This window comes from Opisthocomus hoazin, chromosome 5 (genome assembly GCF_030867145.1).
Source record: "Opisthocomus hoazin isolate bOpiHoa1 chromosome 5, bOpiHoa1.hap1, whole genome shotgun sequence".
Taxonomy (NCBI): Eukaryota; Metazoa; Chordata; class Aves; order Opisthocomiformes; family Opisthocomidae; genus Opisthocomus; species Opisthocomus hoazin.
In genome coordinates, this window is record NC_134418.1 from 65,821,553 (window position 1) to 65,835,601 (window position 14,049).

The 14,049-nt window shown below is 40.0% G+C and overlaps 1 protein-coding gene across 1 annotated transcript in view; it reads left to right on the forward strand.

Moving 5' to 3' along the window:
• The first annotated feature begins 1,064 nt into the window (after positions 1 to 1,064).
• TRIM2 (tripartite motif containing 2) overlaps positions 1,065 to 14,049 on the forward strand; it is a 120,381-nt gene continuing 107,396 nt past the window's right edge. Inside the window, exon 1 of the mRNA XM_075421585.1 lies at positions 1,065 to 1,175. The gene's annotated coding sequence lies outside the window, so the exon portion shown is untranslated. The remainder of the gene's footprint in view (positions 1,176 to 14,049) is intronic.

Genomic DNA, 14,049 nt, shown 5'->3' on the forward strand with positions numbered 1-14,049 from the left:
CCTGGGTATGTGAAAGCTAAGCATTGCACACCTGGCCCTTCAGGGTGGAAACTTCTGCCTCTGATCCTTGTACTTGGGTCACTGTGTAGATCAGCATGTGCTTTCCTGGACGTATCATTGCCATGTGCAAACAGGTGCCTATGGGATGGGAATTCACAGAGTGCTGCAAATGAATGTTTTTTGTCTGAGCTGCTAATGCAGCTGTTTCAGTATGGTGAATGGTTGGATTGTAAGCCTTTTGGGGCAGAGAATGTTTTCTTGTGTAAGAGGCTCCAGTGTTCTTCAAGGCTCCACAGTCCTTTTGAATAATATCCTACAACATGCAGTTTGGCTGATGCGTGGAATTAGGATTTGGTGGTGGAGGGGAAGGAGGAGGGGAAGCACTAATGGCTTACTTTTGTCATGTGACCTAGTTTAGCTGCTGCTGATGTTGATAAACACGAAAAATGCATGCAGCAATGTTTCTTCCTTTTGTCTACAAATACGTATAACACACTAGGTATATTTCTGCATGCTTTTCTTAGAGTCTCTGCAGCACTCTCTCCTCTGTAAGCATATAGGATTATGCATTAAGACAGAATTAATCCCTCACTGTGAAACACACAGGCTCAGCATTTGCCACGGTTTTGCTCTAGGAAAGGGATTCAGACATTGTGGTCTCTATCAAAGAACGGCAGATTCTTGGCAGAACCTTCTTCCATTTATTTCTGCGAGTGAAACAGTTAATAAATCAGTCATACATCATTGCTGGATTAGCGATCACACCCCCAAATGCTAATAACTGTTCTCACTCTTTCTCCTGAAGATTACCCTTAAATCCTATCAAAGGACAAGATGCTTTTTGCCTTGCTTGGCATTAGCACCCTAGTGACCTACAGCCAAAGTCAATAGTCAGTAAACTAACTCTCTGACATGGTAAAAGAATAGTGTGCCTTAACCAGACCCACTGTTTCTTTAGATGCTTTTAGTTTCTCCTGTCAATGCCTCCACTTTTTTTTTCCCATTGTTTTGGTTTTTTTCCACCTCAGCCAGTCTGCCCACATAAACCAAAGCTGAACAGAAGGAAGTCTGCCACAATGAATCTCTCAAGAGTCTCTTGTGGGGTCACACAGGCTGGGGGAGTTTTGCAAGGCTGAAGACTGCAGAGGAGCTGGAACCAAGAAAATGAGGAGAAGGTAAGTACTCAACAAGTTCATTCTTTCTTGTTAATAGAGCAGATGAGTTTATTTACCTCTTGTCTGCAGCTGAATGTGGTCTGTAAAACTGCCTGCTCCTCTTGGTCATAAACTGATGGGAGAATTCGTGGTCCCTGAGCTCTCCTTGTCTGCTCTTTCAAAGGAGAGTTGCTTAAAGTTGAGTGTTGGGCATATAAAATACTATAACACTTCCCTTGGTTTTGCAGTGCTCACCAGTGAATTAGCTTGGCTCAGCAAGGACTCCTTACTTTACCTGATAACTAGTTTGTGTTTATTTTCATGGCATTTGTTCATTATAACTGGGATTCATTTACAAAAACACAGATGTATTTTATATGCAGAAAACATACAGAAAGATTACATTTAAGTTATTGTGCATTTCATTTTTAAGGAGCAGATATTTTAAAAATAATTGGGCTAGAAAACTGCAAGAGATATATACTAAAATATTTTGAATAGTAGTTGGTATACTTATGGTTTCATTATTTTTTACTGCATAGAGGAGTCATGTTAATACATCTGTTAAATATTTTTCTCACAGCCTTATAATTTCTTTTCTAATCTGTTGTTAGATTTAAAAGATGGTCTGAAGATTTTAAATCTTCTTAGTATGCAGACAAAGATAACAGGATATAAACTGAAAGGTATAAACAGTGTTTATCTTGAACCTTGAACATATAAGCAATGATGCATGATTGTGCAAGTAACTTTTCAAGTGCTTCCCAGTAAATATACAACCAGAGTATGTTTGCAGAGATGTACTTGCTGATGTGATGAGCATGCTTATCTTTTGGAGTGAACTGTTAGGTAAATAAATGGGCTAGCATTCAGATCAGGGCTCACTGTGTCTGGCTGTAAGGCACTGGGCTGTTTCGTTCAGAACTATTATTTCCTTGAATCATAGAATGAAGTCTCCACCAAAACTTTAGTTTATAATGTTTCTTTTCTAGAGACTGCAGACAAAAATGGTGGAGGGAGGAGTGTGGGTAGGGCCAAAGTGAGAGAGCAATGACCAGTGCAACTGGACAAAGAAGAGAGGTTAAATATTTGAGCACATAATTGAAAAGTGAGAGGAAAAATTGATTGGAATTGAATGGAAAAAAACTATGTGTAGGCAGAGCAAAAATGTAAAAAAACCGAAAATGTGGGAGGCACCCAGACTGAAACCAAACTTTGGTTTGTACTGAGTACTTCCTTAAATGAAGACCTAAATGGATCAACTCACTACTGTTTAGTCCTATACCCTCACCTAATACTTACTCCTCTGTGGACAAAGTCTCAGCTCCACAGACTGCTTCTATCTACATGTAAAAGAACAGATACTTTTAATTTAATTGAAAATTCAGGTTATAGGCTCATCATTGTGAATGGAGTATTTAAGTGGCTTTCAAACCACCTCTTTCCTTTCTAGATTTCAAACTACATTTTTCTAGCTGCTTAAAACTCTGCATCTTGGTATGTTCACTGACAGACTTGCTGCCTAGCTGTGACTGTTGGTCTCGCAGGAGACCATGCACATTGTCCTCACTGCTGTCATGCCAAGCAAAAAACTCGGCACAGGAACCAGAGAGCCCACATGATGTGCTGGGTTGCCTTCTTGCAGCCTCAGATCACTTGCTGTGTGAAGTTTCATTTGTTCTTTGGGTTTCAGCTTCTCCTCAAATGTGGTGAGTAAAATTTTGCTAGCTGTATAAAAAATGTGGAGGAAAAGCAGTGCCAGTGCAAATACGATTATATAGCAGCTACTTAGAAAATGGTACAACTATTTTAGACGAAAGACAATTAAGAAAATGGGAAGGCCTTAATGTTTTACACTGATGGTTTTCAGTTCTTCTCTAAAGCTATGGAATCTTGTAGTGTTCAGAGCCTCTGAATATTTTTTTTCTTCTCCAAAAGCTTAAAACTTCTTGTCTTATTTTAAAACAGAAGGGAAATTACAGAATTTTTTTGGTAGCATACCATTACTTTACACTTGTATTTTTAAAAAGGAAGAAATTGATGTGCTGTGTAAACATTTGCGTCTTAGCTTTTAATATGACATGCAGACCTAGAGTGATGTGAGGAAAGGATGTTCAGAGAATAGTAGGCTTTAAGCCCTGTGGCCACCAGAAAAATCTGAATTCAATTCCTGCTTTGCCACAGATATTTTTTTTTTTTTGTATTGCCTTGGGCAAGATGCTTTGTCAATAAGGTCTCTCAAGACCAGGGCTACCTCTCTACACAGGGGAACTGCAGTGACGAGTATGTAAGGGACAGTAAGCTGCTTCAGTATTGCTCTGATGGGTACCATGTGAGTACCTACAATAGTCACCTCTTCTCCCTGCAGCAGGCCGTGCCCTGAGGAAGGTGGCTTCATATCTGAATAAATGGTGAGTAATATTTCAGCATTGTGGGTTGGTCCTCAGGCTACTGTTCAGTGTGCAACAGGAAATCATGTGTCTACAAAGAAATAAATGTGAAATGCTGAGCCACATTGCCAAGCTGGAGAAAGATGCAGTGCTTCCTTCTTGTGATGTATAGTGTGTACTCCATTATGTTTCTGTGTCCTCCTCAGCACAGCCTCAGGACGCTAGAATCCTAAGCCATAACTAGGTTTTAGAGGTGCTACAGTAGTACAAACACTACTACCACTAACCAGCTTCATTTTGTTTTAATAGCGGTCTTCTCTGCAAAACCACAAACCCAGGTTAATTACACAAGGCAGGGAATGTGGAATTAGTACAATAATTAGACCAGGATAACAGCCTCTGTCCAGCTTGAAGCACAACTGTGCTTGAGAAAGTTCAGTACAGCCTAGCCAAGCTGAGACCAGCAGCTCCCACCTAATGGTGACTCTGCCCTCTGCACCTGCCCTGGCCTGGGAAGTCAGAGGTGGTCAACCTCCTTCCATGCTCTTGAGAGAATTTCCCATCTAAAGTGTGCTTGCATGCTGATTTGTTTGGATAAACATGAGTGGAGGAAAACATGTGTGCCTGTTGTTAGGGTTAGCAGTTACAGTTTATTTATGGCGCCTTCTAGTTCATAGAATCATAGAATGGTTTGGATTGGAAAGAACCTTAAGGATCATCCAGTTCCAACCCCCCCTGCCATGGACAGGGACATCTTCCGCTAGACCAGGTTGCGCAAAGCCCCATCCAGCCTGGCCTTGAACACTGCCAGGGAGGGCGCAGACACAGCTTCTCTGGGCAATCAGTTCCAGTGCCTCACCACCCTCCTAGTAAAGAATTTCTTTTCTTGAAATTCTCTGGGACTAATGGATATCTTATGTTCCAATAATATTTAAATTAGCTCTATCTGCAGAAGCTGACTTTCCAGTCTTTCTCCTTCACCTTTGAGTCCTGATCTGACAGCTTTGCTCTGCCAAGTGAGAGACCTACTGCATTTTATACCTGCCTCTCCCTTTCCTGTTTAGAAGCTAGTCTGGATATGGCTGCTGTCACACTGCCATAGCCAATGACTCCTCACAGGGCTGAGGTTAGGCTTTTGAAGCAAATACAATTTGTAGTCACCCAAGCTACATCAATCAAAGTGGAAATTTTCAACTGCAGTTGTTCTACAGATCAGTACAGAATTAGTAAAGATGAAATGTTGTGATCCCTGATTTCTTAAATCTCCTCAGAGCAGGTTACATCCACCATGGCATCTCCTTGATCTTAGACAGCTGTGTGACAGCAATTCTGGGGCTTAATGTGAGTAAATTCTCACTAAGGAAGGACAGTAATAGCCCCTTTCCTGGATGGACGCTAACTTCAAAGAAATGGGTACTGCCCATGTGTCCACAGCCTGTGGACTCCAGAAACAATTTATTGGTTTGATAGTGATAGGAGCAGAGGAAGGTGATATAAGGCTGAAGAGGAAAAAGACTAAAAGAAAGAAAGATAGGAACGACTTGACAACTGCATGGAGGTGAAGAAGGATGCCTAAGGAGAGAAGTAGGCAGTATGGATGTATTCCTAACAAAATGGGACAGATGAGATGAAAGAAACCCTAGGAAAGTAATAGTGAGGAAATGTAAAACATGGTCATATGCAGTAAATATGCACATAGAAGAGAGGGCCTGAGAGGAAAAGGAGAGAGCAGAAAAGAGAATATAAAATGAATAAGGTCTTACAGAGCTGACAGAAGAATTCCCCTGTAGGAGAAAAATGCAAAACTAGAAAGAATTGAGAATTACGACAAGCCTGAGGTGAAACATAAGCCCTGGCAACAAGGCAAATGAAGCATTTTGGAAGAAAGAAAAAGTAGGTTTTCAAATGGAATACAAAGCACACACATAGAGTTAATTTTAAGTCTTATTCTATTGAAAGTTGGTTCATCAGGTATTACGCTAAAATACTTACATTTTCTTTTCCTGGGTAGAAAAACTACTGAGAAGTTTAAAAGTACTGTAACTTTCTAATAGTCTTTTCTACAAAAGATCTCATGTTTTCATTACCACCACTGGTATGGTGAATGACCTAGAGAGGCTGCCACCCAAGGACTTGAATTTTTAGCAGGTCTAGCTTCCTTAATATGGGTATACCTGCAGTGTGACACAGGGGAGAGATGCCCCTGATGGCTTAAGGCAGGCTGAACATAGTTATTGTCACACTGTGGTTGAAGCAGCACAAGACTCGCTGTGGCCTGCGCGTGTGTGTGAGTAGTGTTTGAGAGCTGAAACCTATGCTGTTGTCATCACTCTTCTTTCCTGTGTACATCAATGGCAGTCAGGTGCAGGACTGTAGTGCAGATGTGTCAGGACTGAACTTCACAGATGCAAGAATGATGTTAACATTTATAAAAATGCACTAATCAACATGTTTAATATTCTGTCTAGTTGCTTCTGCTTTTCCACCTGCTGACACAGTTTTGTGTCTCACTAGTCCTGGCTACTGGTGGGAAACTATGTGCTGAAAGAAAACACCCCATTTTAGCAGGGCTGGGTACTGAGGGAAACCTGAGCTCCTGAAGGCCTTCATTCACTTTAAATGGAAAAGATAATCTGGACAGTCTAATTTTTGCTGGCAGGAGCAAGAATACAGTCAGATGATCATCTTATCCTCCGGCACAGTGGAGGTCATAAAAAGGACATTTTTGGAAATGGTTTCCTCTGTCTCTAGCTGATGAATGACACCTCTTGTAGAAGAGGAACTGCTTTATTCAGCCAAGTTTTTGCTGAGACCAAAAGATTAATCTTCAGGTAGCTCAAATCTCCTAGCATAATTGATTCTAAAAATATCTGTTCAGAACAAGATTTGGAATGTAATTTAATATTGTTTCAAGTAAAAGGAGTAAAGCTCCAGTCTAGTCCTTCATGAATACAGTAAGTGGTATGTGTGTATTACCTTTTCAGAGTAACTTTTTCTTAGAGTATCTTATCCCAAACTCTGTAATGCATCTGATTTATGCAGAGCAGCTTACATATGTGCCAGTGCAGCTGTTAGAAGTTCTTTATCTTCTCAGTATGTATTAATTCTTGTATCCCTACTCAAAACATTTATCCTTGTTCTTGAAAGTAGAAAACCATCACCCTGTGTCTTCTTGCCTTGTTTACAAATTTTTGTTTTTGAAGAAAACAAAACAAAAGGATCAGAAAGCAAACCAGAAGTTATTAGATGATTGAAAGAATATATATATGCACACCAGGTGACAAGGAATGCAGACAAAATAAAATACATCAGTCAAAATTGGTAAATTTTCTAGGCCTAAAATACTCCTGAAAAGTCACAAAGAGAGTAGTACAACAAAAGCAACTTTTATTTCTTAGAAAATTTTATTAGTAGCTTTAAGGGTCATTGCTGCAAGTTCAGTCTCGTTAGAGAAAGTGTTCTTTGTTCCTCTTTCTAACAAACCACATTTGATGACACTCTGCAGTACTGTCCTCATAATAATCCCCTTGTGTATTTTTCGTGTATTTCTACACAATAGCTCTTCAATGTATTGTCATGCCAACATATGCCTTTCTGTTGAGAAGTTTTCCACATACAAATTATTCTTGCTACTTTTGTTGAACAAACAAGCCATGTGGTATTGCTTGTTTCATTTACTCATATTTACGCTTGCTCTGAAGGAGAAACATCTGTGAGTTATGGAGTTTGACTCTGCCACTGGCTTTGTGTGTGACTGTGGTCTTAGAGAGAGGTAGGACTATGTATTCAAAAGAGTTCTTCAGATCTGGGTAATTAGCTTGGAGTGTTAATTGTCAGGCTCTGGTAACATTTTCAGAAATGCCAAATGCCTGCTGTGATGACAGGATTGTTCAGGGGGGCACCACTACCTCAAATACTCAGTCTTTTCCATAGCTTAACCCTGGAACAAAAACATTAGAACACTCAAAGAAGAAGCCATTTTGGACAAAAAAAAAGTCTTATTTCTGTAGTGCCTTAGTTGCCTTCAGTAGTGAAGCACAGCCAATTCTTACCAGCCACCCTTGTAAACCCTTTTAAAATGCATGAATGAAAATGTCTGAATAGGTGTTCTGTCTTGAACCTGATCATAGCAAATGTTCGTACTGTGAGACTCCTATTACTAAGAACAGCTTTAACGCACACTCTCATGGAGGCCTGTGATCAGTAACCTTACCCAAAGCTTTGCTGTAGCCAGGCACTCATCCTGCTGTGAATGGCATAGACATTGTAAGGGGACTACTCACATGCCTCTCTATTTTTATATGTATCACCTGACTGGACGGGGAACATAGAGCTCTAGCTCTTGAGCTGGAGTAGCAGTAGCAAGCTCCATTTTACGTCGATGTATATTAGGATTTGTACCCCTGAGCATCCTGTGCCGTCATTTCTCTCTAGTTCTGATAAATTCACCCTCAGTGCTAGAGACGCTTAACAGAATGAGCTAGATCAGCTGTGCCAGATACCTGATGCACTCTGTGTTCAAGTCCTGTCTGTGCCCTCCTTTTAGAGAGCACGTTACACTTGTGCAGAGCTCTTGATATTTATTCTAGTGTATTTTTAGAGTTTCCATTGTCCTTCTGTGAGATTATTGTGTATTCTGCACTCATCGCTACACAAAATCTTGCAATATGAGGAGAGGTAGATCATAAGCATCTTCCTTTGTATATTTAAAATCATGCCAGTCCCTCCTGATATTATGTTCCATAGTTCAAGTATGTCACCTAAAAAATCTCAGCCCTGAGCTCCTGACAGGTTTTCCTGATAAACTTCAGATAGTTTCAGTATCTGAAAGGCCTGTTGTTATGGCAGTGGAGTGCTGGGGGATAAAAAAAAAAGGATTCCTAATAATTAAGGGTTTCTTTTAGGTTAGGAACAAGAGCTTAAAACGTGTAGTTTCACTAGGTGGGAAGCCAGCAGGAGCTCCACAATACTGAAGTTAATGTGCTCTCTTAGCTTGCTTGGAAGGCAAGCAGCAGGAATCTGGATATCTGCAGTAGGCCAAACTGGAGATACATAAAAACATAGCTTATGATCCCCTCCATCTGAGAGGAATATGAGTGCAGTCTCCAGATTGCATATGAAGATGGAAGAAGAGTTTGTTTATCAAGATTTGTTTTTGCAGGCCATTAGCATGGAGCTGCTGCCATTTTTTAGCCACTGTTGGTATGGAAAATAGCAGTGAAGGCTTGCAAGATAGAGGAAAAGGGAAGTCTTGTAAATAAAATAACAAAATAATTTTAATTCAACATTCTTGAAGACTGTGGTGGCTCTGCTATTTGCCAGTCTTTAATATTCGTACAACAGTGGAACGGTCATGGAGATATTTGCAAATCCCAAAAGATTAGTCATGGAAATCCATTCTCTGTTTGCTGTTGATTATTTTCCATGAAAGTTTCAGCAAAAAAGACAACGGATGAAAAGCATACACAAAACTCAAATAGTCAATAGCTGGTATGTTCATGAGCAACCAGCATCTGCAAAATGGGCCACCAAACCGTTTGGCAGAAGCATACAGGGACAAAATGTGTTCCTTGATAGTGAGAAATATTTGTGAATGTTTGTGAATTAGAGAAGATCAAAATTGGTGTCAGTTGGCAAATAGTATTCAGCTGGCTCCAACACTGGCACTTAATCTCAAAGAAGCTGAATTCCTGGAAGTATGGAAAATAGTCTGCCTGTAGGGTTATCTATCTGATAATAAAGATAATGTCTCTTTTTAGTCAACCTTATGTAGAAATGCTGAGGAGATTCAATCCAACCAACATCAGAAAAGATAAAAGCTCATTTTCTGCTGCTGTGCAACTTGCCCATTTGTATACAAATGTCCTGCGCTATAAAGACTTGAGCATCAACAGTAAAACTCATTATTACCTAAAGAAATCTGTGGGGAAAAAAATTAAAGCTACTTCAGTATGATTACGACAAGGTGCTTCATGTCAGTGTAATGTTGTTTCAACAATGGGATATGACAGAGTGATAAAAGCAAGACTTTTTCAAACAAAGCAGTTGCATGCAAATTAAAGGCCAAGTATAGTATTGGAAAAAGACATGTCGTGCAGGAGGAGGTATAAGATGAAATCTCTAATAGAGTGCTTTGGAGCTCTTCAGACATCTGAAATCACGGGGCTGAGGTAGTGTGTGCAAAATTACACAGACCCTCTGTAGTGAGGTGATTGTCACCCTAATTATAAACAGCTTGATCCATAGGGACACGTAGGCATCCCTTTGTGGACTGAAGCCCTAGTGCCTATAGTGATTACTGAATAGAAAACAACTTTCTGTGATGCTATGGCTTTTGTAATTCATTCAGGCATTTTACAGAGACACTGGAGATGATACGGAAATAGGATATAAAGAATACACAGATCTTGGGAGCTACAGTGCTTTTATTATACTGGATGTTCAGCACTGTTTAAACACAGTATAAAAATCTACATATCACAGACAGGACTGTTCTGTTGCTTCTCTGAATGTTTCGTTGCTTGGCTAAGTTAATTGTACGCAAGCACAGCATGATGTTCCTTAGCTGCTTCCTTTCAAGCTGAGGGAAAATGCTTGATAAAGGACAAAAAGACTGATTTGCAGTGGATCGGTCAAAGCAAATCCCATTTTAATTAGAAAATGTGAAGGCATTGCTTCTTGTTTAGTCATCTTGCCTGCCATTTCAACACAAGTCTTTTTAACGTTCTTTGTGTGTGTGTGTTTAGAAATGGAAAAGTTTATTTTTCATACTGCAAAGTTACTGAACTACTTTTGCTTAGATTTAATGTTTGTCTTTTTAAAAGATTAGCTGGAAATTACCAGCTTGAAATGTGACTTTCAAAGCTCTTCATAACTGATACTGTAGTATCATCAGGAGATAAGGAGAGATGAAAGGAACTTTCAGTAGAATGTTTATTCATTTTCCTTCTTAGGTAATGAAATAATTGTTACTTTTGAGTGTTAGTTACCTACAGAGAGGACTCCTTCCATATGGACACTTTGCTGGCTTTTTGGGCATCCAGGCTGTTGTCCCAGGATAGTATTCTGTCGGTAGCTTCCAGTAGCTCATTTGTATTCGTTTACTGGAAGCTACCTTACTCTTGCTTGTGCTAGTGTGACTGACTTCAAAACTAGTTCTGTGAAATGGCCCATTTGAAAATGGAATAAAATATGTTCACGTTTCAGTAGGGCCAACCCACTTTTTACAAGTCTGTTCTGGAGTGCAGTCATACGAGTTGTTGGATTGTGCAGGGTATTAACTTCTGCCAAGGGGCTGTGCCTGTGAGGAGCAGAGCTAGGAACCTGTGGCAGTGCATTGTTCCTTCTGTTGAAGGAACAATGGTGAGGAACAACAGTCTGAAAATACAGATTCTCTTTCGAATTAAAAGGGCAGTATGCTTGCTATTTCTGCAGACTCCTCTGTGAGTATTTTCTCGTATTGCAGTGAAGGAGCTAGTCCCTTGCTTGGGTAGTTCCAAGTTCCAGTTTTGCTAGAAGTGTGTTTTGCATGCCCTGCATGTCATGAAGGAGTTGAACAGGTTGTACGTATACTTGGAAGAAAGGATAGATAAATAGATGGATTTTATTCTTTTAGCATATAATCCAAAGACCCTTTAAAGGTAGTAGAAAGTCATGACTGACTTCAGTGAACACTGAATTAAGCCAGAAACCAATAACTCCTGTTCAGCGATACAGTCGCTGAAAGACTCTAATCAAGGGGATAGAAACACTTTTGCAAAGGATTCAGGTGGTTGTATGACTCACCCTGCTTCCTTATCTGAGGTCCCTCAGCAGCATGATTGCTTTCAACTCTTTGCTTAGATTTGCAATATCCTGAAGCATCATAAAATCCCTCAATCCTATGCCCTTTGTTGTATTTAAGCGTTTTCTTTGAGAAACTGCCTGGAACAGACGTACTTCAGCTAGCATTGAAGTCTATCTAAATAGGAATGTTTTGTGGTTCTTTTGTTGCTGTACTTGTCTTATGTGGGAGGATGATATGTTTTGTTGATTTAAGATGTTTCTTCACTTTTAGAGACTTTTTAGTGGTGCATTTGCTGTTTGAAAGCATCTGGATACTTTTATCTGTAAACTTGCCAAATGGAATTTATTCCACAAACCCTTTGGCATATTCCAGAATATGCTGGCAACCCTGACTTTTTAAAATATCTCCGTAGCTTTTTTCTCTTGTGCTGTCTGTCATCTTATTTTCCAGGTATTTTTGGTATAGAATAAAAGCTTGAAAACACATGCATAAAACAGGCTCATTTCATGAAGAAGCATGAGTTTTTGAAGAAAAAAAGGGTGAGAAACAAAGGTGTATCAGACCATAGACCTGCTGGGCATTTAGGATCAAATGTAGATCATCAGTTTCATGCTGTGGTGTGCAGAGAAATCTCAGAATTCACTTGTAGCTGGTAATTGAGCACGTGCAAATTGTTTCTGTGAGAACAAAAAATCATTAAATGTTGTGTTGCCTATGCGGTGAACACTGCCATTTTGTGGATCAGTTTCTATGCAGATGGTTTTTATTTTGTTTGCATCGGTCTTTTCAGTAGGGGTCTAATTCAGAGTTGCCAGTGAAATAGGAAGGAATCCACACTGAATATTTGGAATGTCATGACAAGTATTTCTGTTGAGTACTGTAAAAGGAAAGTCCAAAATTGTTAGAAAATACTTCTCTAATCAAACACGATGCAGAGTACATACATAAATACAACTCGTGATCCCCGTAATACGTAACATTTCAAAGCTTTGATTTTCCATTTGTCTCGATGTTTGTGTTGTATCGATAATCTTAGGAAAGAACAGTGTTAATAAGCAAGCTATAAATGCCCCCTAAAGAGAGGAAGCATGGGAAATTGCTGCCTGCATTGCAGTCTTGTCATACATTGCCCTTGTGGTTGGTGACTACTTTTTCAGAGGGAGAAGTATGTCTTGTCATTGTCGGTCAAGGAACAGGAACGTTCGATACTAGGGGGTGTTCAAAACATTTCTGATGCAGTTTAGGAGTATATGTGTACGTATCAGGTTCTTGCTTGGTGCTGCCTGACCCAGATGGAGTACTATGACATGAATCATTGAAGAGGTCTGAGTGACAATCAAGGTCCTGGCCTTCTCCCGATAGCTCTCTTGCATGCTGGGGTGTCTCCAGCCAGTGTTAATCCATGAGGATGATGTTTCCTTCACAGTGACAGCCTGCACTACCAGCTTCCCGGCCAGGCAGAACAGCTTAGAAAAAGGCGGTCCTCTTCCCTTTTGCTTTATTCTGTGTGATTACTTGTGGTGGGACATTGGCAACTTGAAAATGGGTCCAATGCCCGTGTCTTAATGATCATCCACGCCCGTCAGAGGAGAATGTTTTGTTTATTGCCAGCTAACCTAAAATCCCCCATAAGATCAAAGTAGAAGGATAATTTATTTACATAAGCCAAATACAGACAGTGAAGTTAGTAGGTACAGAGGCAAGCCAAAAGAAATAAAAGCACCTGTATTTTAGCTCATCTTCAGCTAACAAGCAGTCAGAATACTTTAGTGCTTTATGACTGGGATCCAGTTCTTGGACAAAACCCACTGCTTTGGATTTAAATGTCACTGAAAAAAACCCTCTGTTTAGGGTTTACTTGTATGTGATCACGGGCCAAACTTTTCTTGGAATTCTGTTCAGATGCAAGTATTCCCTCTTTCTCCTCATGTTTTCCTGTAATTTATCACTTTCTTAGAGGTCAGTTTGAACATTCTCATACAGGACAAGTGACAGTTCACTTTACTGTAGAAACGCTGATGTATTTCAGATGTTAGCTAGACAGAGTCATCTCCTTTCCGGATGGCATACAGACTGGTTGCTTCACTGGACTACAAACAAATCATTAGCTCATTGCGAGATAAATGTTCTTTCAGCTCATTCATGATGAGCTCAAACCTCAGTACGTAGCTCTTCACAAAGCCGTATCGTTATAAACCAATACTAATATGAGGTACAGGCATGTGAAGGAGATCGGAAGTGAAGTACACTACCACTTCTTGAGGCTCATCATGCCAATAACCAGCATCTTTGGTGAGACAGTGGATTTGAGATCAAGGGTTCCTAGGCCTTGAGAGATGCAATGACAAGTTATTTTCTGAACCAGCAGATAAAGGGGTGGAAAGGATTTACTATTGCAATCAACTTTTTAGGTGCTGTGTACAACTACAGAAACACTGTTACCAGTGACAGAAAAATTGTTTTTCTTGCTCTGTTTAAACATACCCAGAATAAAATTAGATTTTACATAATTTAAGGAAGGGGGGGGACGGGGGAGATTGCTTTCATTGCTGCTGAGGATTTGGGAATATACATGGTTTGATAAAATGTGATTTTGTTGAGTTATTTAGCAGCAAAGCGTTCTCTCCAGCCAGCAGGTATAGAAGTTAAGTCTGTGCACTGGTTTTCCAGTGTGAAGGAGTTAGCTACTGTAGTACCGTGGTGTATCATGGTCTATTAC